The following is a 26,860-nucleotide window of genomic DNA, read 5'->3' as shown; positions in this document are numbered from 1 at the left end:
AATATTAAGACGTGCCTTTCGCTCTCAGTCTGTCTTGAGTCTACAGTAAAGATTTCCAGAGGCTACACGGCATGTAATGACCTCATCACTCTGAGGGCTAATGGAATGTGTGCTCCTGGTTATAAAATTTTCACAGGAAATATCAGGAGGTTCGGGAGTAGTGAGGCAGCATGGAATGCATCCTGGTTTTGGAGACAGATCCATGTTCAAACGCCAGTTTGACCACTTATTAGTTTATGTGATCTAAGCAAGTTACTTAATCTTTCTGAATAGGAGGACCCATAGGGACTTAGAGTAGCATTTTAAATCCTCCCCATTCTCCATCTATCACTCTGGGATTCTCAACCAAAAGAAACATAACCACAACAACCAGTAGTCAAATGAGAAACAAATACCAATTTTATCAATAGTTGGGCAAGCGCCCAAAACCCCAACTCTACTGAAAAGTAGATTGGAGAACAAGGCTAGGAGTTCAAGCAAAGCTTCCTCTTCCCTATTCTCTGAACTCTAAAATGACTGGTTGAGCAGACTCTTAGTCTATTTACCAAGCTGCCTGGATGGCATGCTTGGCCTGCCTTACCTAGACACCCACGGGGGAGAAGCTCATGGATACAGAGCACAGGAAGAGAAGGTGCAGGGATGAGCAGAAAGCATTTCAGAGTCCTGTAGTTCTGTCCTCATGGGAAATGTGACCCAAGGAATATTTCAGACACTGACCAGTGAGATTAGCTATTTTCCCTTCAACAGGGAGTGGTGAGTAATAGATTAGAGATAAAAATACTAAGATAGCAATGGAAGGATCTCCTATTCTCCTTGGAGATTATAACACCTCGTGACCTGGCACATATCAGTCTCTCAAGAAGTGATAATTAATAGTAGTATGTGCTGGGGTTAATAGGAATAGAGTCTGAAAAATAAGAGAACCAAAACTTTCATATCCTCTGTTTTCCACTCTTATTTATGGGAGCATCAGGGACACTGGAAGCTATAAAGCCCCACCTTCCCCCAAAGCAAGTGTCCCTCTGTAGCCTTCCTCCAGCCTCTGATTGTGCATTTGAAGTCCTGAGCGCTCAACATTCTTTGAGGCTTCCAGTTCAGTTGAATGACATCTCTTTTTACTTGAAAGTTCTACTGCAAGATCCAACACAGTGCTCACTTTCATGATATACAAAGAAAATCATGACTTCTAAATTACTTGCTAAAAACAAAACAAAACCAGTGACTACTATCTCCTGTTATTAGCAGGACCTCAATGTGGCAACTGAAGAGCCAAGAAAAGATGTAAGACATATAGAATCCACTTAAATACCTATGAGTCCTGGCCCTGCTAGTTAGGAGAGATGAAGAAACGTAAGGATAGACTCAAACTTTAAATTGGTTCATTCATTCCCATCTAGTGATAAAGCAACCTGGGTAGGAGTTACAGAATTTCATCTACCCAGATCAAACAATAAAGTTGAAATATGTAGCATAAGAATTAAGAAGGTCTTAACTTGGACTCCAGGGACTTAGGCTGCAAAATAAATGGCATTTATAGTTCAGCGTCTTGACCAAGCTGCAATGTGGCCATAAGGAAAACCTCCTGCAGCCCCGGCTCTTGCCCTAGCCACAAATCTCTGGTCGATTAGCCTTCTCAGCCTGCTGAGAAGTAACCCCAGTCTGCTCAGGATGGTGACCCTATCCTCAGTGGGTAAGAGTTTTCTAATGCCCAGAAGATTGAGAGATAAATAGAGGTGATAAAGTAAACAAATCCATGATATCAATATTTTTAAATTGCTTAGAAAATCTGGTACATCAAAGCATCTGAAAGATTAAAATATATAATTGAATAATTGATTTTTAGACTTATGGTTTCAGTTAAAAGGTATAAATGGATTCGCCTATGTGTATACTATTAGAATATATAAAAGAACTTGAGATTTACAATATATATAAATTTTATTTATTAAATTAACTAGGACATTTTAAGTACTTAGAAGTGATTTACTTGTTATAGGCATTTAGTTCTTAAGGAAAGCAAATCCATTAAAGTTCAAAATATTTAAGGGACTATAATTAATCAAGTTCATTAATAAACTCTTTTAAAGTGATTGGTAACACTTGCTAGATTTATAAATAGAATAATGGAATTAGGAATTGGAAGTAACAGCTCAATTAAAAATAATTTTTAGTTTATAACTTTAATACACCAAATTCTAATTTTAAAAATAAAAAGAATTGCAAATACTCTTTTCTGTGAATGACATCAGCCCCCAATACCACTGAAAGGCACATGACATTTCTGATTCCACATGTCCTTTGATTCTGAGCTGTCAGCATTTGGTCTTTTACAGAACATAACCCTGATCCATAAAGAGCCAGCTTTTCAGAAGGAGGAAAAATCATTTACATGTCAAATGTGAATCTATTTCCTTACTATATTTAATCTCCAAGAATGGCCTCATAAAATAATAAAAGTCCCAGTTCAAATTAGTATCTGATACTTCATTCCATTATCAAAAACCATTACTACATAATTTATTGTCCAACAGAAAGGAAACTCCTTTTCTGTTTGGTCTTCAGCTCTAGGCAGATCAAGTTCTGGTTGTGTATATCTCCATCAATATTAATCAAAATTACACAGAGACTCACTCCCTGTCTATATAATCTTTTAGAAAGGTTAAAACACATGGTTGCAGAATCAATTGTAAATATTTACAACTATGTAAGTGTGGCTGACAAAAGATGGAACAGAAAGAGAGGAAGGAAATGTACAGAATGTGGTAGAAATGGTGACATCATAAAGTGAGAGGTCAAGAGATATAATTGAAATATTACTGAAGCCGAAGAATCAGAAATAGAGTTCTAGGTATATTATTTAAAGTTATAAGAGTAACCAATAAAAGAACTAAAATTATAAGTATAAATTATATACATATATACAGATACACACATGTATGTTTTTTGTGTGTGTATGTGTGTGTGTATACCTAAAAACATTAGGAGGGGGTTGGCCCGGTGGCATAGTGGTTAAGTTCGCCCGCTCTGCTTCGGCAGCCCAGGAGTCATGGGTTCAGATCCTGGGCGCGGACCTACACACCACTTATCAAGCCAGGCTGTGGCAGGTGGCCCACATGTAAAGTGGAGGAAGATGGGCATGGATGTTAGCCCAGGGCCACCTTCCTCAGCAAAAGGAGGAGGATTGCAACAGATGTTAGCTCAGGGCTAATCTTCCTCACAAAAAAAAAAATTACGAAAAGGATAGGAGGAGAGAGTAATGTATAAGCAACCTATCTTTCATATCAAAGATAAATTATATATATTATGTATAATAAATGTATACTATATATTATAAATCAAAAAACATGATCTGGCACAGATTACCTGGAGCACCACTGCCCAATATAGTAGCCACCAGCCATATGTGGCTATTGAGCACTTAAAATGTATCTAATCCAAGTTGAAATGACTTGCAAGTATAAAACACACAATAGATTTTCAAAACAATATAAAAACGTAAAATATCTCATTAATAAGCTCTATTTGATTATATGTTGAAATGATAATATTTTGGATATACTGAGTTAAATAAAATATATTATTAAAATAAGTTTTATATGTGTGCTTTTACTTTTTTAATGTGGCTACTACTAATTTAAAATTATATATGTGGCTCATGTTATATTTCTATTAGACAGGACTACTCGAGAGTTTTGGTATTAAATATCAGAAGAACTAAAAATACAAATAAAGGAGTTGGCCTCAGGGAAATAGAACTGAGGGAAAGATACACGGGGCAGGAACCAGTTGCTTTTTATCAGAAACTCTTCTATAATAAGATTATCCCATTCCATATTTGAAGAAACAGACCTGGAGATTAAATGACTTGTCTAGTATTTTAAGCCAATAAATGACAGAGCCTGGATGCACACCCAGCTTTCCTGATGCAAGGCTCCACATCACACCATTTTTTTTATAGCCCTCTTATCAGCCATCATGGGTTTTTCTAAAATTTTAAAAGACAAATATCAAAATGAATAATTTACTTGGAAGTAAATAGTGGTAACTGCTGTCAGTTCCTGACAGTAAAATAGAGATTCAGCAAAGTAGAATAATATGCCTGCAATTATGCAACTTGGTAGGGGCCAAGCTGGGATAATTAGATTTTCCCAAATGCTCCCATTGTTATCCAACCCTATCTTTGAAAATTCAAAAGCAAGAAGACATAAATTAAACCTGAGAATGAACATGGATTTCAAAGTAATAAAGGTTAATTAAGCTCTAGATATGCTCACAAAAAAGTGCATTGCATCTGCAAAAATGAAAATATTCAAAGACTGCTTCCAAAGCAGAGATGTGGGAGAGCACATTACAAAGTAGAGGCAGCAACGGGGTGGGTAGATGGACATGGATGAACAGGAAGCCTGGTACCATCCCAGGCTAGTACATGGATTCATTTGAGTAATTAAGGTTCCCACAGATAGTCACTAAAACTGTTTACCAGGACAAACTGTACTTTAAATTGAAAGTGTGTTTATCTTGTGTTTCACCTGTGATTTCTCAATAAGATTTGTGTCACATTGATTGGAGTATATCAATCTTGAAAAAGTGGTGAAAAAAATGTCTGATATTTTTATTAAGACTTATAGAAATAATATATTGTATATGACTGCTCATATGACTCCATTGAAGCAATGTCACTGAAGTAAATGGAGGGGAAAATTCTATTACAGTAGTACATGCTTTACTGCACTAATATTTTCCTTTCGATTTTAAGCTGAATTGGAAAACAAACTGGACCCTTCAGGAATCATTTGTTTTAGCATTTGAAAAAAGCATTGATTTTAACACTGGAGCACGTAATCAAGTTTTAGAAACATTCACATCAAAATGATCTTTGAAAGGCAATTTGTCAGTGTTTCATTTGTCCAACCTCTGAATATTAAATTTTTAAGTCTTTTTCCCTGATCCTCTATCGTACGTATAACTTCCTTTAGAATTATGTCATTATTTTAAAATTGCCAACTTGCTATGTTTTTTATTTCCTATTCCACTTATAAAATTAAAATACCTATATAATAAGGTAAAGAAACAGGGAGAGTTTTTGCCTTTTAATTGCATAGTTAAAATGATAATGGCTTTGATGTCAAAAATAATTATGGAATAATCAAAAACTTAACTATATGACTCAGAGATTAAATCTCCTTGAATCTTTTGATATTGTCATCCCCAATACCTGCACTTTCCCAGAAAGGGAAGAGAATGTGGAAGATTGCACAGTGGGTTTTATGACCAGGCCTACAAATAACACACATTACTTCCAACCATATTTCACTGGACAAAACTCAGGTACTTGGTCCTGAAGCAACTGCAAGGGATAATGGGAAATGCAGTCTTCCTTTGTGTCCAGGAAAAGGAAATGGAATTTATTAATATCTAGCAAATCTCTAACACAAAGAAAAAAATTAAATTACACAATGGTAAGGTACTCAGATTTCCTTCTGTAACTTCTAAAAGTAATTCAAAGCTTTATCCCCAAATTCATTTGTATGTATACATATTTTTTAGCCTTAGGAATAAAACTCATGAGCACTTGGCACAAAAGAAAGGCCTTTACTACTGATATACTGAGAGATAAATAAACCTCTGCACCTATGAGTCACCATCTCAGGAAGCAGTTTTTTAAAAGCTGGTGAAGATAAAGTTCGGCATAGACTAAACTTATCTAGTACCAAGTCAAGTCCACTCTCCCACGCCACTCTCAACTCCCATTCTATGGTTAAATTTAGAGACTAGCATCCTAAATGTCCGACTATGCTGCTGCAGCTGAGTTCAAGGCCAATAAGAACATTATAGAAAAAACTAAAATATATGCTCACCCTATGATGTCCTTTGATTCACTTCGCAGAAAGAAAGAAAGGTACCAGATGGAGGTAGTGCAACCTGGTACACCAACAGGACTGTGAATGATGGGCACAAAACAGCATTTAATTTCTACCCTTGGGTCTACTTTCAGATTCTGAATAATTTCAGTGCCTGTGCCCAAACTAGTAACAGTGCTTTGTGGAGAATGGAATTAAGTAGCTAATTACAACTTGCATAACAAAATGTACAATGCCATAATGGATACGTTGCCTCTTCAAATAATGAGTTGCCTCTCACTAGAAAGGTTCCTAAGGTGAGGGCATGACTGTCTGATGGAATGCTGGAAAGGGCTCCATTACTGAGTGTGAAGCCTAAATGATATCCACACACTGACCAATGCTCAGATTTCAAGATTCCATGCACTTACATCTCTCTGCTTTAAAAAAAAATAGTGATTATTTACCAAGCCACACTTCCAGCTCTGTGCCATCTATGTCCTTCATTCAACAATTATGTAGGACAGGCAAAAAACAAAAAATTTGATCTTAAACTGCAACCTATGAGCGTTTGGTTTCTCTTTCTTCAAATAGATTGTTTTAAGAGCCACCACTTTCTTATACTAAACAAATCCAGAGTATTCCCTTTAAGTCATTTTCAACTCAAAATAACATTCAGTTTTGCCACCTAAAGGGATATCAAAGGTAATTTACATAGAGAAACAGATATAGAAAATGAAAGTACAAGTATGGTGAGCCATGCTTCTGGTGGTACGGTTTTCAAAAGTTATGCTTAAAGATCCACAATTACTGATTTTTAAAAATCTGGGTATATAATTATGCACAGAGTACCATAGGTTGAATCATCAGGTTTTTAATGGTTAAATCAAGTTAAAGCTAGAAATGATAGAGAAGATTTATCTAAAATAAAAAGACCAGAAACCTCAGAAGACTAGGGACTACTTCTTGTTAGCATTATTGGAGTTAATAATGCCTAGAGGGAAAAATAGAGCCATGACCGTAGATTAAACTTGGTGTTTCTTGCTGACTAAACTTTGCATGTTGCTATTAAAAATGCTTGTTTCTTATCTAGCAAAACATCTGTTTTTTGATGCTAAAAGTGGGATCCTGAGGGAAGTACTGATCTTTCCCAAGGCAACTTGATTAATAGTAGGCTTCCAAATTTTAGCTAAGAGACATTTTGATGAAACCAACAGTACTGAATAATTGTTTCCACAAATAATCTTGATATAGATTTCCTTTCTCTCCAGGAGTTTAGACAGTGGGACTCTGAGATGCACTGTTTTTCTTCCTCACAGCTCTTGCTCCTATACTTATTGCACAAGTGAGTGATGCACTGACCACCCACACGCCTGGGCCGTGTGCTGCAAAACATCCTTGCTCCCTGGTTCCTAGGAGTTCGTGAAGAGAAATTATCTGAAGGTGGAGACATAATAAACAAACGGACGTAATGTTTAAAACAAGAACTAAAATGTTTATTCCAAGGAGTTAATTTTATTGCAATAAAGTGGAAATGCAAGAATGAAACTATATTCTCAAATACACAGAGGTGGGCAATTGAGAGCCGGACAAGATGTAAAAATTATTGTTGAGGGTGAATAATCTTTATGCAAAGTGACTAGAAGATATTTCAAGGACAAAGCAAGTTTTTCAAAAACCAGGTAGAGCTGATGGTGGCTTGAAAACAGAAAATAAGTCCTTAGAAGACATCAGAGGAGGTAAGGGCGGGAAAGAGAGAGATGGAGGGGAGAGAGAAAAGGAAATGGAAGCAAAAAAGGAAAAAGAGGAGACAGAAAGTCTGCTGAATTAGGAACTAAAAGACCTGAATTCAGTCCCTGACCCTTCCTGGCCATGTAATCTTGAGCAATTCTCATCGCTGTCACTATCATAGTAACAGCTATAACTTACAGAGAACTTACAATGAACTCTGCCCTCTACACAGGTTATCTACTTTAATCTTCACAGTAACTTTACAAGCAAGATTCTATTATCCCCACTTTATGGATCAAGAAGCAGATTCATAAAACTTAAATAATCACCTAAGGTTTTACAACTAGAGATATCAGAACCAGGACTTTTCCCTGGTCTGAAAGCATGTGTATAATTTGAAAGCATCCACCCTTTCCACAACGGTGGGATACCTCCTAAATGTAACCTCTCGGAACCTCAGTCTCTTCATCCAGTAAGTGATTATTATAATTCCTTCTATAGTCATGTGAAGCTGTGTATCAGTTGTCTTTTGCCACAGTAACTTAATTTGTTATTTCTCCTGAGACTATGAGAAGGCTAGGCAGTCTGCTGATCTCGGCTGGACTAGATGGGACAGTTTTAATGGTCTGAGCACGTGTCTGGTGGTCAGCTGGTTGTTAGCTATCTAGCATGGCACTGCTTGGATAACTAGCTCTGCTCCACGTGGCCTCTCATCTCCAACAGGCAAGCCCAGGCTTGTTCCCATTACAGAGACAGAGAAAGCACTCAAGTCCTCTTGAATCCTAGAGTCAGAAGTGGTATGAGATCACTTACACCACATTCTGTTAGCTAAGTAAATCACAAGACCATCCTGGATTCAAGGGCTGAGGGAAAAGACTCCAAAATCGCATTGCAAAGGGCATGTATACATGGAACAGGGAAGAATTAGGGCCATTTTGCAATTACTCTACCATAGGATCTATGTAAACATGCTTTATAAACTGTAAACTGCCACACCACTGGGTCCCCATCTAAAACCCTCTTCTTGAAAAGCACCAGCCACTGCCACTAATCCAAGGACAGCTTGCTTTCATAGCTGTCATCTCTTCCAGTTGAGCTTGTAGAAAAGAGCTACACAAAACCATGTAATGAGGATCAGTGTATCAGGCTTTTCTTCTGCCCTCTGAATTCAGATGAGATTTTCCCCTACGTGCTTACCCTGACACTCCATTCACAGCTACATTCTATTAAATTAGAAATTTCTTCCAGAATTAAAAATCAAGAAGAATAATTTCCAGGCTTGGTGTCATTTATTCTTGGCCTTTCCATTGTACATTCCATAATTTTTGTTATTGCAGTACCATGCTTTCTTCCTAAAGCAAAATCCCAAATGTTAAATCCCAAATTCATAGTTAAAATGCTTTAAAACCACACCCTCTATGCCTTTAAGGGACATAGTCTAGAAGGGCATCGAACCAGCATTGGGATTCATGCTAAGCCGTGAAATTTACTGTGATTGGACAAAAACCTACTGTGACCAGAAACTCCAGAGATTGTCTCTTTTTTGTCTCAGAAATATTTATCTATATTTTTTAAGTTCCCCACGAACCACATCCAGATGAGCCTGTAAAAGGATGTCAACCCTTATCATGTCTTATAACCTCTCTAGGTAAGTGGTTCTCAACCCAGGCTGGCTGCACGTTAGAACCAACTGGGGAGCTTTTTAAAATCCCCATGCCCAAGTCACACCCCAGGACAATCAAATCAGAATCACTGGGGATGAGACTCAAGCTTCAACATTTTTATCAAGCTCCCCAAATGATTCCAAAGTACCCTCAAGGTTGACAACCATTGCATGGAACCCTTACCTCCCCTTCCTACGAATGAGGACTGCACAAAATTCCAATTTGTACTACGTTGCAATTCTGTTTCTTTCTTTGAATCGCTAGCAAAATAGCTTGCCTATTTCTCACTAAACTATTTTGAAGCAGCATAGAGAACAAAGAGGTTTTGGAATCCAAGCTACAGTTTAATCCCTGGTCAGATACTCATTACGTACTGTAGTCCCCCCTTATCCATGGTTTCCCTTTCCAAGGTTTCAGTTGCCCAAGGTCAACCATGGTACGAAATAATAAATGGAAAATTCCAGAAACAAACAATTTATAAGTTCTAAATTGCACACCATTCTGAGTAGCGCAATGAAATCTTGGACCACCCTGCTCCATCCTGCCCGGGACGTGAATCTTCCCTTTGTCCAGTGTATCCACACTGTGGATGCTGCCCATTAGTATTAGCAGCCATGTCAGCCATCAGATCATCTGTGGCGGTATCACAGTGCTTGTGTTCAAGTAACCCCTATTTTACTTAATAACGGCCCCAAAGCACAAGAGTAGTGAGGCTGGCAATTCGGATATGCCAAAGAGGAGCCGTAAAGTGCTTCCTTTAAGTGAAAAGGTGAAAGTTCTCAGCTTAATAAGGAAAGAAAATAAATCATATGCTGAGATTGCTAAGATCTATGGTAACTTTTATTACAGTATATTGTTATAACTGTTCTATTTTATTAGTAGTTATTGTTAATCTCTTATTGTGCCTAATTTATAAATTAAACTTCGTCATAGGTATGTATGTATAGGAAACATAGTCTATATAGAGTTCAGTACAATCTGAGGTCTCAGGCATCCACTGGGTGTTTGGAATGTATCCCCTGCAGATAAGCGGGGACAACTGTACGTGACTAGGAGCAAGTTATTTAACCTCCTCAGCCTCTCTGAGCCTTGATTTCCTCCTAAAGCAAATGGTATAATAATTCCTACCACAGATGGGGTTATAAAAATTAAGTGAGATAAAGTATATAAAATGCCCCCATAGTAGACAATCCATAACTTTTCCTCTTTGCCTAAGGATTCTTGAACAAGCTGCTTGGCATCCTCAGGTGGCCTGCTCTTGACTGCTAAAGCAAAAGAAAAGGATGACGCTCAATGTATATTACATGGCTCTGTATAAAGTAAAGGGGTTCAGTTGTCTGCCTTTCACATGCATCAGAAAATCCTGCTTCTAACTAACTCTCTTGGTGAAATATCACTACATATAGAAATATCACTATATATCTGCTTGTTGGGGCCCACTCCACAGGGAAGCTAAATGTCGCTTGCTCTTTGTCCAGACACATGATTGATGGGGTCTTTATTTTTCTCTCCATCAGCCCAACAGGCCTGATGCAGACTGGGTTTAAGGGAAAGGTCACATAGGGAAGCATGGCCATGGATCCTGCCAGCCTCCCTCTGCACCTGACAAGCTCGCCACAAAAGCAAAGAATACAACTGACTGCAGAGTAAGGCAATAGCACCATTACAGCTGCAGAGCAGCAAAATCATCTCTGGGTAGTAGGATTATCTTCTTTACTAATCATAAGTCTCCTGGACAGGTCTGCAAATACCCTTCTGCACAAAGAAGTATTGTTAATTGCTGTAGTTTTTTAAGAAGCCTGGTGCCACAAAGCAAATGAACCTTTCTTTTCCTTTGGTCTCTGCATTGGTAACAAATAAGAGATGTATTTAGAGTTTCCCAAAATGTATTTTTAAATGATTAAACTTGTTTTCTTGCTTCTGACTCATTTTCCAATTACAGAAAATCTTTATAAATTAAGACTGATTGAACAGGAGCAAAGCAGAAATTGTAGGAATATTGTTGATTAATTATACGTAACCAAATGCCATACCTTTAAATAGTAATTTCAAAATGACAGATCTTTGTGGAAATCTGTCTGCCCTCAGCAGCCCCTCACCCCACAGCTTGGGACAGATCACAGCTGCCCCCACTCTCAATATGATTCAGATAAGCTGCCCTACATTCTAGCATGGCAAAGCCTTCACCCCACTGTGGTGATTAATTATGTGTTGGCACTTACAACTTTCCTAGTCTTCATTTTGTTCCTTATTAAATTCAAGAATTTATTTTTAACTAGTATACATACTTAGGTTTCATGGTACAGGGAATACCTAGCCAATATTTAAGCCTGTGCAAAACTAGATGGTTTTGATCAGAAATACTGAATTGTTAGTAAATGTTGTGTCTCTCATTGACCTTAAATCATTGACCTTAAAGTGAGATTGTCAGTTATCACCACTTAAATATTATAAATCTATTTCTTCATATGTTTACTGAATGTCTCCACCTTCTAGGTCAGAGGTCTACAAACCATGACGCAAGAGTCAAATCAGGACCACCATCTGTTTTTGATTATTTACATAGTCAGACCCACTCATTTACATATTGTCTGTGGCTACTTTCCCATTACAAAGGCAGAGTTGAGTAGACGTGACAGAGACTGATCTGCAAAGCCAAAAATATTTACTATCCAGTCCTTTACAGCAAAAGTTTGCCAATGCCCGTTCTAGACTCTAGGCTTCCTAAGAACAGGGACTTTGCTATAAACTCAGTGACCTACACATAGTAAGTGTTCAATAAACATTTGTGGCATAAATAAATTACATTAAACAAATTTACCATCTCAGCCACAAAGCTACTTGTCAGGTGCAGGTCTTCAGAAAAAGCAAAAGCAGACATTTGTGCCTTATTTATAGATATATCAAGCTGAAGAGATCCCAAAGATAAAAACACACCTAATTTTTCAGCTGAGGAAACTGAGGCCCAGAAAGCTGAAGTGATTCTCTCAAGGTCAGCCCAAGGAGAGGCAAGAACTACTCCTGCAGCACATTTGTTTTGCCATTAATTAATAAGGCACTCTGTGACGTCAGCCTGTTCCCAGGAGGGCCAAGAGTTGGAACACAACATGCATGCAATAATAATTACACTTGTTTGGAACTTTTAATTCTGACTTATTCCCTGAAATTCTTTAAATGCTCACTATCCCGATACATTTTCATAAATTTGGTTAGAGAATGATACACATGCATAAAGAACACAAAGTACAGCTTTATAACAAACTTCATTAATTAAACCGACACGCAGAGAAAGTTCCAGTGCACACTGAACGATTACTCCATCTACCACCTATCTGTTCTGACAAAAATTTCTCCAGATCTGATATCCCAACAAGGTACCGGTTTGAATTTTAAGGCATCCGCCTACTCCCTGAAGTGCAAGAGAGAATCATTTAATTCTGCCAAGTCACACTAAAAAGTAGATAAAGATTGCCCAGCACAGCTCAGTTTCTCTGTCTCTTGCCAGTATTGACTGAGAAAGAAATGCTGGGTGGTTTGGTGTCTCCAATGCACTAAGGCAGTTTTTCTTATAGCATCATTTATTTTTTCCTCCAAAAGTGCTTTTCAATTCAGTCCCATAAAGGAAGGATCAGGGACAGAGAGAAATTAGGGAACAGAAACACATTAGGACTGTGAGGCCTGGAACCACAGTCACAGCTCATTTCTCTCATTTAGCAACCACCAGTTAGGCCCCTCATCTGTGCCAGGCTGTGATGGGCACTGGGGGGAAACACAGAGGCATTAGACACAGTCCTTGGGTCCCAGAAAGGGCTACATTTCATATGGGGCGAGACAAGGAGAAGGGTGCAGCACCTTGAAGTGAGTCCTGGGAGTCGACAAGGAAAGCCCAGAGAGCAGTGAGGACCACCCAGGCCAGACTGTCCCAATGGTCTAGTTAACAGTTAGCCAGATGAAAAAGGGGAGGAAAAAACAAACTCCATGAACCCGAAGTTATAAGTTCAAAGACAAGGAAGTAAGAGAGAACAGGACGCATTTAAGGGAGTGGAAACAGTCCTGTATGTCTGGAGCCTCAAGTGGGAGGTGAGCCTGGAACAGAAGGCTCGGACCTTTAAGCTTCGACAATGTCCACCTACAAGCATTTGCTCTAAGCGCAGTCTGTCCTGGGCACTGGGCTAGGCACCCAGACATGCCTGTAAAGTAAAAAAGGTATCCTCAAGGTTCAGCTTCTGTAGAGCAGGGACCTCAGTGGCTTTCTGACTCTAATCTGCCATCCAATAAAGAAATCTTATTCCAATATCCTAAACAGAAGATCATCTAGTCTTGGTTTGAATACTTCCAATGACAGGGAACTTACTGCCTCAGAAAGCAGCTTATTAGAAAGTTCTTTGTGTCAAACTAGCAACTGCCTCCCTATAACTTCTTCCTGACTTCAATAAGACATTGGCCAACAACTTTTCCCAAAGAAAAGCTCAAAATCACAGTAAACAGAGCTCAAAGATCTGGTTTAGAAATTTATATGTTCTTTGTTTGATTAACAGAATGTTCAACATCCTAACAACCACAATCCAGGATGCAATTTATTTCTATCTCCCCAAGAAACTCAGGCCATGCCAGGACCAAAGATCTCCTGAATCTGGACACATCTCCTAGGGGGCTGGGCATCTGAACTTGAACTTCTAGACCCAAGGAACAAAGAAGGTCAGGGGAGCAAGAAAAAACAGATCCTGAACAAAGCAAAATATAGAAGCCAAAGCACATAGTTCCATGAGCAGGAGCTAAAGAGAGAAAGCGGGAATCAGGCAGACAAGTCATGGAAGAAGCACAGCCATGTTGCAGTGGTTCAGCTGCGTGACGCAGATTCACAGGGCATAAGGGAAGCCTGCACAACACGACAGAGACAGCCACAACGGCACTTTCAGTTACGTGCCAGAAGGGAATAGGCACAACCCCCAAATCAGAACAGAAATTGTTACTCAGTTGCAGAGGGAAGTTACTCAAATCCTATTTTGCTACCTCGTTGCTACTAAGAAAAATCATGTGTACTCTGCGGAATAGAACACGCATCGTCCACAAAGAATGGAAGCCGGGGATGGAAGAGAAGACAATAAGATCCCGTAACTCCTGCTTTACCTGAGTTCAAGGTCCTGACCCAGATTAATTGATTCCAAGACACTGAGAGAAGCTGCAGATGTTATCAGAGTCCCAGAGCTGCAAATCTGTGTGAAATCATACACAAAGAGAGTGGAGTCAGAGACTGAATCTAGGCTAGTACCATCTCAGTTACCAAAAAGAGAAGTAGCTGGATTCTGTGAAAATGTGAAATTATAGACTGAGAGGCTGTAGTAATAATAAATAAACAAGAGAAGCTTAGAATCTAGTAGTGAGGGAGAAGAGGGAAGGAACCATGACTAACACATACAATAAGTAATTAACAGTGAGTGAGGCACATGCAGAACCGAAGATAGCAAATTGCTCACCATGCCAGGCACTGTTCTAAGCAAATAATCCTCAGACCAACCCTAGGAGGTAGATGCTATTATTGCCCCATTTTACAGATGAGAAACCCAAGGCACAGACTTCACCTAACTTGTCCAAAATTGCACAGCTAATAACTGGCAGAACCAGGATTTGAACCACCATACTGTGCTGCATCCCTGAGGAATTCAGAGGTCGGTAGGGAGGTGACCTTTGAGGAGGAAGCAGAAATTGGACAAAATTGAAAGATTAATGAAAGTCAGAGGATGAGATTGAGATGGGAATTGGTGAGGCATGTGGAGACCGTGAAGAAGAGAGATCCTCGCTGGAGCTCAGGGGGCATGATAAGGACAGAGAAGAACATGGTAGGAAACATGAGGCCAGATTCAGAGCACCTTGAATGGGATGAAGAGGAGGTTGGCTTTTGGTTCCACTCTTTACTGTTTCATGTAAGCCTTTCAAATGTGCTCCCTGTTCCCAAGATCTCCCTTCTTATCTTATTAAAAGCACTTTTGGTTGCAATATAAATCTCTTCAAAGAACACATGCCAACAAAGAATCCTTGGAGAGGGGAACTTTATTGGGAAAATCCAAGGTCATGTAGAGCAGTTGAGCCTCACAAGGGACTTGAACCCAAGACCCTACACCAACAGATGAAGCCCCAGGGAACTTTCAGTTGGCATTGCTGATGTTACCAGTTACCTATGAGATGGTGAGACCTAGAAAAGCTCTCATATATGTGTACATCTTGTCTCTCCATCCAGAGAAGTATTTTCTAACTTCTTTGGCCAAGATCCACAGTAAGAAATACATTTTGCATCATGACCTAGTCTAGACACACATACAGTCATAAGTAGTATATTATTCCCCAGGGTAATACATATAGCCCAGGATTCTTTTTTCTAAATGAAATCTTAATTGAAGGCCAATATATAAGGTACTGGGTCATAAATTTACTTACACTATACTTAGTGCAAAGAAGACATAACTTTTTTGTTTTCTGTAATGGATCTGATTTTTTGTGTGTGTGCGAGGAAGATTGTCCCTGAGCTAACAGCTGTGCCTATCTTCCTCTATTTTGTATATGCGACACCGCAGCATGGCTTGATGAGCGGTGTGTAGGTCTGCACCCAGTGTGCAAACCCGTGAACCCCAGGCCGCCAAGTGGAGCACACGAACTTAACAACTATGCCACCAGGCCAGCCCCGTGGATCTGATTTTTAAAAACCCTCAGACCACCAAACCCACACCCAAAGCCCGGACACCACACTGGATAGATGGGGCAGAGAAATGGAGAAATACATTTCAACTCAGTAAACTCAGATTCCTGTTGACTAACTCAGCCTTTCTGGTTTTCTCCCCCTCCCCAGGTCCTTTCCAAGATGGTATCTGGGTGTACAGGGAGCAGATGTGACCTTATGGCATTGGGAGTTGGGATGGGAAGGAGAGAAGCCCCCACTCTTCTCCACCACCTTGTGCCAGTTCTTGAGTATATACTGGTCTGGGTCAACATGAGGTATGGTTTGTCAACCCCATAACCCCACTCCAGGCATCCCACTGGCTTCCACTGCTGATGTCCATGGCAGATAATTCACAGACTATTCTTTCTGGTCCTGATCAGGCCCAGGGTCTCATCCTCTCTCTTGACCCCACCTCAGCTCTCAATAGCACTGCAGTGCCCTGAAAGTCTGGCAATTCAAAGAAGTCTCAAAATTTTGAGATATTTTTACCAATTTTATTTAAAATAGATGAAAATGTAGCTAGGGAGGGGGACTCAGAGCCCCATTTGCTTGTTGGGCTCTCCCTGACTCTTCTCAGAGCCCCTAAGGAACTTCAGATTTATTGAATTACAATTTGGAAAACCATTGATACAGTCTAGCCTAGGGTTCTCCAATAGAACTTTCTGCAATGATGGAAACGTGTTACATCTACACTGTCCGTTACGACAGCCACTAGCCACATGCGGCTATCGAGCACTTGAAATGTGGCTACTGCAACTGAGGAACTGAATTTTTTAATTTTAATTAATTTTAATTAATTTTAATTAATTTAAATAGCTACCATATTGGACAGTGTAGCCTAGCCCATTCATTTTACAAGTAGATAGGACCTTAAGGCCCAACATCATTCAGCAAGATTATGATAGAGTTGGCATGAAGACCCAGGACCTATATTCCCTAACCCATTCTTCCCACCTCTTCTCAGCTGTCATGCCCAGGTCACTGCCTAGCACAGTGCTCCCTAGTTGCTTCCAATTTTAAAGAAGCGTGCTGGAGCTTTGTTACAACATGCACTATTGTACCGTGAAACTCGGTTTGGATCCAAAGATTCTGTTTTTTTTTAAGAAAGGAGTTTGACCCTTCCAGAACCTTAACCCCTGAGAGTGAAGACCTAAAGAATGTTGCTATAAAAATTTCAAAATAGGGTCACCTTGGCTATAATGACATCTGGAGGAGTAGCCCCTCAGATCTAGTATTTTGAGTTTTCATAAGTGTAAGTGAACTTTTTCATCACAAAATATGACTTCCTGAGTTATCTTGATGACCACAGCAAAACAGCACAACCTAGTGAGAGGACATTAGATGAGGACACATGGGAGCAGGGAAAAGCTTTTCATTATCCAGCTGTGCGTTCTCGAGCAAGGCCTTTACCTGTACTGGGCCCAAATTTCATTTTCTATAAAACATAGACTCAAGTACCTCCTCCTCCCTTCTCTCAAGGATGTTATGAAGATAAATCAGCAAGATATATGAAATTCTCCTTGTTCCTAGGAAGAAAAGCACTCTATAAATTTTCAAGCCTCATTATAAAACACAAAAGTCAAGTTTCCCCCAATGTAAGATAGTTAAAATCAAACATCCTGTATCATTTTATGCCAAAAATTATTACACCATTAACCAGGGGGCTACACTGGTGTCCATTTTAACGAGAAATTTCATGTTGGAGTCGTCATTTTACTGTTATTTAAAAGGAGAACAATGATTCAAAATGACAGAAGCCAAATTTCTTTGCTATCTCCTGTTGCAGGGAGTAAGTTAAAGCATGGGATTTTTTTTTTTTAATTGATGTTTTAATGGTTTCTAACATTGTGAAATTTGGGGTTGTACATTTTTGTTTGTCCATCACCATATATATGACTCCCTTCATCCCTTGTGCCCTCCACACCCCCACTGCCCCTGGTAACCACAGTCCAGTTTTCTCTGTCCATGTGTTGGTTTATATTCCACATATGAGTGAGATCATACAGTGTTTGTCTTTCTCTTTCTGGCTTATTTCACTTAACATAATACGCTCCAGGCCCATCCATGTTGTTGCAAATGGGACGATTTTGTCATTTTTTATGGCTGAGTAGTATTCCATTGTATATATATACCACATTTTCTTAACCCAATCGTCAGTCAAGGGACACTTAGGTTGCTTCCACTTCTTGGCTATGGTGATTAATGCTGCAATGAACATAGGGGTGCATAAGCCTCTTTGGATTGTTGATTTCAGGTGCGTTGGATAGATTCCCAGTAGTGGGATGGCTGGATCATAGGGCATCTCTATTTTTAATTCTTTGAGGAATCTCCATACCGTTTTCCATAGAGGCTGCACCAATTTGCATTCCCACCAGCTGTGTATGAAGGTTCCTGTTTCTCCACATCCTCTCCAACATTTGTTGTTTTTTGTCTTGGTGATTATAGCCATTCTAACGGGCGTGAGGTGGTATCTTAGTGTGGTTTTGATTTGCATTTCCCTGATGATTAGTGATGTTGAGCCTATTGGCCATCTGTATATCTTCCTTGGAGAAGTGTCTGTTCATTTCCTCTGCCCATTTTTTGATCAGGTTGTTTGTTTTTTTGTTGTTCAGTTGTGTGAGTTCTTTATATATTATGGAGATCAACCCCTTGTCAGATATATGTTTTGCAAATATTCTCTCCCAGCTGGTTGGTTGTTTGTTCATCTTGATTCTGGTTTCATTTGTCTTATAAAAGTTCTTTAATCTGATAAAGTCCCACTTGTTTATTTTTTCTTTAGTTTCCCTAGTCTGGGTAGGCATGTCATCCGAAAAGATTCCTTTAAAACCAAAAGCATGGGATTTTAAAAGGACACATTTATAATGTGTGCACATCCTGTTTTAGCAGCTAATAAGTTGAAAAGCTTAAAGGAAGTAAGCTAGGTGTAGGCTTTCAGGAAAAGTCAATGTAAACTCAAATCATTCTTGTTATCTTTATTTTCTGCCTTGAACAGTAACAATAATAATAATGGTATTCTATCCTGTTATACCCAAAGATGAAACCACAGAAACACAGCTTTGGGACATCTTGGCCTCACCTCAAATAACACTCCTTTGGGATATGGACACACCTGTGTGAGCTAGTGGATGGGGAGCAGGGTGCCATTGGCATATGGAGCAGAATAGTGGAATCAATCGCTTCCTCCTTTGTCTTCCCACGTCATTCTGCTTATGCCTCCATTATAGAATTGGCCATGTTGTGTTTAGTAATTAATTTCTATTCCATGCCCCTAGCAAAACAGTGGGCTCCTAAAGGGTGGAGCCATGTCTTATTTGTATCTGGATCCTGAGCATGAGATGGGCAACTGGGAAGTTCTTGGTGCATCGGGTGATCGCTGGTCCCCTGGAAACCAACACTACCAACTCAACAAGAGCCCAACAAGCATCAGCGTCTTTCCAAACCCCAACTCGGATCTTGGCTTGGCAACATTTATTCCAATTTATAAAGAGGCTTCATTCCAGAGTTACAACCAAGGCTTCAAGCTCACTGCTGGGAAATACTGCACATTAGCTAAAACAGAAAATCCCAGCCAATTTCCTCCCTGGCCATGAAATGGAGGATACTTGCCTTGGGTGTTTGGTTTATAATCAACAAGAGCAGCACCTGCTTATTCTGGCATCCCAATATTCATCAGCATCATCTACCTCCATATCTGAGATTTGATCCAGATATATTCTGAACATTTTTATCCAGTTTGTTGCCTGAATTCATTTACATGACCTTTCAGAGCAAATTGAATACTGGTCTCTCAGAAGAAAAGAAAACCCTAAAGTAAAGACACAAAGGGTAAATTCCAGTAATAAACGGCCTCTTAAGCACAGTGTCAACACTGATGGGGACTTTTAGGATTATATGACCCACTCCCTCATTTTTTTCAGCAAGTGACTTGGCCAATGTCACATGGCTATGTAGCAGCAAAGCAAGGACTAGAACTTGGGTCTCTACACGCCCACTGCAGTTAGAGTACCAACCGCCCTAGTTTGCCCAAGGTTTCCCAGGACGTGAAACTTTCCATTTTTAAAGCAGGACAAGTCCAGGCAAACTGTCTCTGCTTGCCTGAGACTGAGAGGTTTCCCAGGATATCAGACTTTCAGTGCAAAAACAGGAAAAGTCTCAGACAAACCGATACCCACTTGGTCACCCTAAGTCTAGTGCTCTCTTAACTACATAAATCTGCCCCTTTTATCAGTGTGATAGAATATCACTGGTTCTGCCTCAAATATTTAAGGCCAGGAAGAGCCCAGCGATAAGAAATAGAGTTTGACAGTGGTTGCAGAGCAGTGTCCCCTCTAGAGGGGATAAAATTCTATCCATGAATTATAACACACAAATGATCAAAACTAAAGCCTAAAGATTCTCTGAATTTTTAAGAAGAATTTTCAGGTCTTTAAAAATTAAAAGTTAAAAAAATTCAAGAAGAAGAAATTGAATATCATGAAAATGAGCACTATGAAGCCAGTTCTGTTTAAGTACCAAACTATTATTATATGTCCAAACTAATCAAGTTGTTGCTGCTGAGAAAAGAAGGCCATGGAAGGTTCACAAAGTTATGCTGATTAATTATCCCAAGAGTCAATTCAGAGTGCCACCATTACTCATGAGGCACTCCTCTGACACAGTAATTAGCCTACAACTCCTGTGATTCCAGGGAAGACTGCAGAGTCTGTGTTTAAAACTCCTACAGCATTTCCCACAAAAGGGAGCTGGAATTGATATTTCAAGGTCTTTGAGGGGACTTGGCATTCTGCGTATGTGATATTTCTACTCATGAATAAGTTAATTTTCTTCCCTCCAACTTCAATCATCAGTCTCACTAAACCAGGTTGTCGGGGGGAATTTCCAGCAGAAAATGTTGCTGGATTGGGCCAATCCCATATCCATGAAGTCATAGACTAACCACCAGACACTTTGTTGGGCATTTCATACATGCACACTCTCATCCTCACACCATTCTTCAAGGCCAATGCCATTATTCCACATACATAAGTGAGAAGCTGAGACTTCAAGCACTCACTGGCTCCAAGACCACAGAGCCAATGAGTGCCAGAGCCAGTTTGAATCTGGGTCTCTCTGGCACCCAACTCCAGGCCCTTCCCCTGAGTAGATCTCCTCCCTGACCTGCAGTCACCACAAGAGAAACTGGTCAACAGCCATGTTCTGAGAAGTTTGCATTTGTAAAGAATAACACATATCAAAATAAATAAACCCATTAAGGCATTTTCCAACATAGCCACAGTCAATAAGCTATGAAACATGACCTTAAATTTATCTGCCATGGAAATGGCAGTCTCCATTCTCTTCTCCAGAAGAGAATGGAAATCTCTTCTCTGATTACAGGGTGGCTAATATCCCTAAACAAATCCCTACAGTCCATACTCCATATGGGGACAAAATCCCTTGCACCACTGAAAGTGGTTCTCTGGACTTTTATACTTTCATGGGAAATACAAGAGACAATAAGTTATAACTCACCAAGTTACAAAAATGGAAACCTGGAGGGGCTGGCCCGGTGGCGTAGTGGTTAAGTTCACACGCTCTGCCTTGGTGGCCCTGGGTTCGCAGGTTCAGATCCTGGGCACCGACCTATATACCACTCATCAAGCCATGCTGTGGCGGCATCCCACATACAAAATAGAGGAAGACTGGCACAGATATTAGCTCAGCGACAATCTTCCTCAAGCAAAAAGAGGAAGATTGGCAACAGATGTTAGCTAAGGGCCAAGCTCCCTCACCAAAAAAAAAAAAAAAGAATGGAAACCTGGAATACATGCTTTCCTGAAAATAACTTTTTACCTTTGGCTTTCTCCTCTTTTATTCTCTCTCTGCAAAAAACAAAGCAAAATCAAACCCAAAAGAAACTTTCAGTAATTTTAGCTGGAAAATTAACATTCCAGATTGCTCTTCTTCCCAAGGATGATGATAATCTGATTTACTGCCTCCTTGCCTGGTTTAAATCCGTAAAGAACATTAAGTACGAGTTCTAGATATTTTAAAAGACAATTTACTATTGAAAAGGGCAATGCTGCAAGGTTTCAATGCCCCAACTATTAATAAATCCCCTTGAGTCTTTGAAATTTTCACAGCAAGATCATCTGAAGAGCAAGTTCCCTGCCCCTTGGGATTGAGCACCGTGAGTTTCTAACCCAGGGGTCTTGTCCTATTAACTTTTCTTTTTGTGCATTTGGCAAGTATTTCTGCCTCCTTCGCTCCTGCAGCTCTCTGGGGTAGCCCTCTCTGTCATCAATGCACAGCCTCACTCTCTGCAGCGGGTCCCCTGGTGAAGAAAGGCCTTTTGGGAAAGCCGGGAAGCACATCCAGAATTCCTTCAAATTCTACCATTTTGTAGAGAAATTACATGACTATTTTTAAAAACAAGGTTTGAGAATTACAAATTTGCAGCTATCAGAATTTCTTAGAGGACTAAATCGGAAGCAGGGTGGCAAAGGGAGATTTCATACACACTGAATAATTGGAAAATGCAGAGTTTTACAAAAAGATAATTTAAAAATGATTTCTCTACTTCTAAAAAGGGTTCACATAAAAGCTCTTAAAAGGCAATTCTCCCTAGTCCACTCCAAACGCAATTCACATTATGATGCAGTTAAAGCAGGACACTTCAGGAATTTGAGTCTTACCGTGGAACACTGTGCTTCTACAATACTCAAAAGGTTTACACGAAGCGTGAAAGTCCTTCGTGTATGGAACCCACCTGACCCACATAACCAGGGAGAAGTGAGCCTGTGTACCTTTGGGGACAGGCGGGAGTGTATGAGCTGCTCCCAGCCCTCTCTGTGGCACCAGCTACTCCTCCCGCTCAAAACCCAGGGCCCGACCAACTAGCTCCTCTCTCCTGCTTTGCCAGCTCATCTTTTAGCTTGGTCCCTAGTTTATTTGCAGCTCCCCTCAAGGGGGACAGAGGAAATGAAACCAGATGAAATCAAAGCGATCATTGTTGCTGCCTTTGAACAGCTCTGACGAAAGACTCACTGCGTGAGAGGCTGTGGTCAGCACTATTGACAACCAGGACGGAGGATTCTATGTGAATTTCCATTATCCATGCTAAACTTCTCTCTCTCTAGCCTGACTGCTGTCAAGTCTCCAAAAAAAAGATAACCTGCTCCCCTCAGAATCATGATCTCTGACACTCTCAGCCCTTCTCCTTCTGCTGATTTGAGAAAACTGCTGAATCACTGGCTTGCTTTCTCAGCAAAGAGACAATCTGGTTACAAATTTCCAAAGTCCTATGAGCTCATCCCTTCTATCCCAGCCCAACCAAATGGTGGTTCTTACCTCTTTCTTTGTCCAGAGAGAGAGGGCACTTTTTCTTCCAAACACCTTATTAACTTTCCCATCACTCTTTGTCACTAAGGAGTCAGTCCCCACCTCTGTCACTAGCTCTTCTTCAAAAAATAGTCTGAGCCCAGGCAAGCTGGGGCTGCCTGGAGCCATGCAGAGGCAGTATTCTCCTGTTAAGGGTCTGGACTGAGTGACTATCAATTATTCACACACCCTCCCCCCTGCAATAATAATCAACCCTTTATTCAGATGCAGCAGTTTACAATGGTCTGTCCAAGGAGTTGGCTAGGTCCCCATCTGCCAACATGAACAGTAAGATGTGGAAAGGGAGCCCAAAGAAATACTGAGAGCACCAGGCTGGGAGTCAGAAACTGAAACTGACATTGGTTAAGCCTTGAGGCAAAATCTGAACTCAAGTCTGTTTGGCTCTAAATCTCATGAACTTTACCACAATTATTCTACTTCCCACATTAATAACACACTAACAGTTAATACTGTGCACAAACTGTATGGTGGGTGCTTGACTGGGCATTGCTATACTCAATTTTTAAAGTTAAGGAAACTGACTTCAGTAAAATAAGTGTTAGTACCAATATTTGAGCCCAATTCTGACCAACTCCAAAGCCAGCTGTGGCACCATTCAAATGTGTAATGAACAGAGGCAGGTTGGAATGAGAAAAGGAACAAGAACTGTGACCGGCGCCCATGACTGTGGAGCTTGCTGGTGGCTGAGCCGGGGCAGGACTGTTGATGTTGGGAGGAGGGATGGAGACAATGGCAGAATCAGGTGGTGGCAGCATGGGCTGGGAATGCATCAGCAGTGCTTTGTGCCCTGTGGTATGCCCTCGGAACACAAGGAAGCAAAGAAACATTCCATACCGTCAAGGGGCAGCAGCAGGAAGGGACCAGAGCAAACCCATTTGGAGTCAACAGCAGGAGACTACGACTGGGCAGCAGCCTGAAGGAGCCAGGAGGAGAGTCAAAGCAAAGCCTGAGATGCAGTTCTTTCAGAGCACAAATGTCATATGGGGTGGGAGGAGGCTGGCGAGGCACCAGGCATGTCTAGACCCAGTAGCCACCAGGGAGTGGCCGACAAACTCCATGGTATTCAAAGTTGGCCTCCAACAAAATTTAAATGAGTGAATCACGTTAAAAATAGAGGAGAAGAAAAATGTCAAGACCCAGGAAATCGGAGTAGGACCACAAGCTAAGAAGGCTCTGGACAAGAACCTAACCCCAAACTTCCCAATAGCACTCAAGCCTGGGAGAAGAGAGCTCTCTGGCCCCAGGGTTAGCCCCAGCTGGTCTCCAAGCAGGCAAGAATGCTAGGGAGTTGGGTCTAGCTGAGAATCAGACGTGTTACCAAGAAGCTCCCAAAAAAGGCATGGGAGCCTTTTATTCAGCCATTAATCCCCATAAAGGTCATTATATTGGCTATAATGGGGGGATTTAAACACCAAATTATACATGAAAGGATCCCTGGGCTGTAAATGAGAATAGTGTAGAAGATTAATCTCAGTCCTTTTGCCAAAAAATCATGTTATTTATGGTAATGTGTACAAAGTACTATGATGCATGATCTAGAGCCCAGGAGATCCACATAGTTTGGGCATAAACTATGGAGAAGACCCGTGCTTTCTTCTTCCTACTTCAGCCATCAGATGGCTTCAGTCTGAGATTCAGTCCACCCTCCATTCTATTCCCTGCTCCTCTCCAACCCCTCAGTCTCTCTTCCTACTTCTTATTGGCCATTATCGTTTGAGTGCACAGGTGTGCAAAGCAAACATTCTAGGAGCCTATAGGTGAGGAGACCAGAAAAGAGAGAGAAGGCAGTATCTGATGTCTCAAGGCAATGACTTGGAAGGCAATGAGTGGGATGTAGGTAAAGAAGCCGTCAACCTCAAAAGCAAGAGAGCATGACACTGGCCCAGTCAGAGGCTGATGGTCATCCTTCTTCAGCTACTGGAATAGGATCTTTGAATCATAAATCAGCATTTATCCTGACCCTCTGGATGTCTAGAAGATTGTTTGGACAGACAGAAAAGACGCTGTCACTGCCATTGAGGAAATTGCTGTCTTGTAAGCCTTTATGGGCCTTTATAGCCTCAAAGTCTTGTCCCAGAACTGGGGTCCAACGTCAGAGCAAGACTTTGGATGTCTAGGAGATTATTGGGACAGACAGAAAAGATGCCGTCACCGCCATTGAGGAAACTGCTGTCTTGTAAGCTTTTACGGGCCTTTATAGCCTCAAAGACTTGTCCCAGAACTGGGGTCCAATGTCAGGGCAAAGGAGAAGAGGACTGTCATTCCCAGGGGTGTGAAAAAGCCTCAAAAAACTCTCCTCCCACTGACCCCACACAAACGGTACAAGAAAATTCAAGAAGGCAGAGAGGAAGGCCTTAGACTATAGCTCACAACTACAATTAGGACATTAGCACGACTGGGGTTACACACTCCACCCCAGTCAAGGTTCCTCAGGATCACCGAAGGCCAAGCCTGTGGGAAGAATAGCAATAATACCATATTATCATCAAATCTAAGATGTCACCAATTGTAAAATACATTCTGGTTTCAGAGATAAAATTTGAAAGAGTGGCTTATGGTGATTGGAAAATGATATTGATTGTGCAATGCATCCCAATTTCAGAGATACTAAAACGGAAAAAAAATGCAACTTAGAATCAATGAAATTCAGTAATACCACCTATGGCTGGCATTACTAAAGTTCAATAAGTTCTTGTGGCATGACACTTCTATCCCCTCTAAAGTTAGATAAGATCATACGACTGGTTTTGGCCAATGAAATGTGAGCAGAAGTAAATGTCACTTCTAGGCCAACATATGTAATTGCCAGTGTTTGACTTTCCAGCACTCTCCTCTCCTGATGCAGTAACAACGGAAGTACATGGCGGTTGCACATGGCAAGGGGAGCATCACAAGAAGATGGAATCTTCAGAGAAACTTCAGTGAGAAGAGTCCCCCTGCCATCCCATCCAACCCATTTTTGACATGTACTGCGAGAAAAAAATAAAGTTTTGTTGTTTTAAGCAACTGAAATTTCAGGATTGTTTGTTACCACAACATAATCTAACCTCTCCTGACTGAATACCATCTTATATTTGAATAAGGCATTACCTCATTTGGTCTTCATAATTATACAATAGGGCAGGCAAGGCATGTACTTGTTAGGGAAGAGGGAGAAATCTGCCCCCACTCTTTCCCTTAAGGTTCTTATGGCTGGCCAAATAATTAAAAAGGCATGTTAGCAGGAGAAAATAAAACAAAGTTTAATAACATGTATACACGGGAGAGACCCAGGGAAAGTGAATAACTCAACAAAATGGCGGAGGTTCTCATCTTAAATACTATATTCAGGTAAAGACAAAGGAGGATGTTAGGGGTGGGGGGAGTCAGCTATGGGAGATTACCAGAAAAGCACAGTAAACAAGAGTATGCAGATTTAAGTCCTCACTTTCCACATTGATAAGAGTTTCTAGAGATAAGGTCATCCCCCCTTCCTCCCCGGTACAGCGAGGGAGATACCTTTACACATGGAGATTTCCCTTACAACTGTA

General features: G+C 40.5%; 1 long non-coding RNA gene across 1 annotated transcript in view; it reads right to left on the bottom strand.

The window, feature by feature from the left end:
* Positions 1 to 18,499: 18,499 nt before the first annotated feature.
* LOC131412024 (uncharacterized) overlaps positions 18,500 to 26,860 on the bottom strand; it is a 77,123-nt gene continuing 68,762 nt past the window's right edge. The window contains exon 9 of the long non-coding RNA XR_009221689.1: positions 18,500 to 26,299. This is a non-coding gene — a long non-coding RNA (uncharacterized LOC131412024). The remainder of the gene's footprint in view (positions 26,300 to 26,860) is intronic.

Source organism: Diceros bicornis, chromosome 12 (assembly GCF_020826845.1).
Source record: "Diceros bicornis minor isolate mBicDic1 chromosome 12, mDicBic1.mat.cur, whole genome shotgun sequence".
In the NCBI taxonomy this organism is placed as follows: Eukaryota; Metazoa; Chordata; class Mammalia; order Perissodactyla; family Rhinocerotidae; genus Diceros; species Diceros bicornis.
The sequence above is the reverse complement of the archived record's forward strand: the minus strand, read 5'-3'. Positions and strand labels throughout refer to the sequence as shown.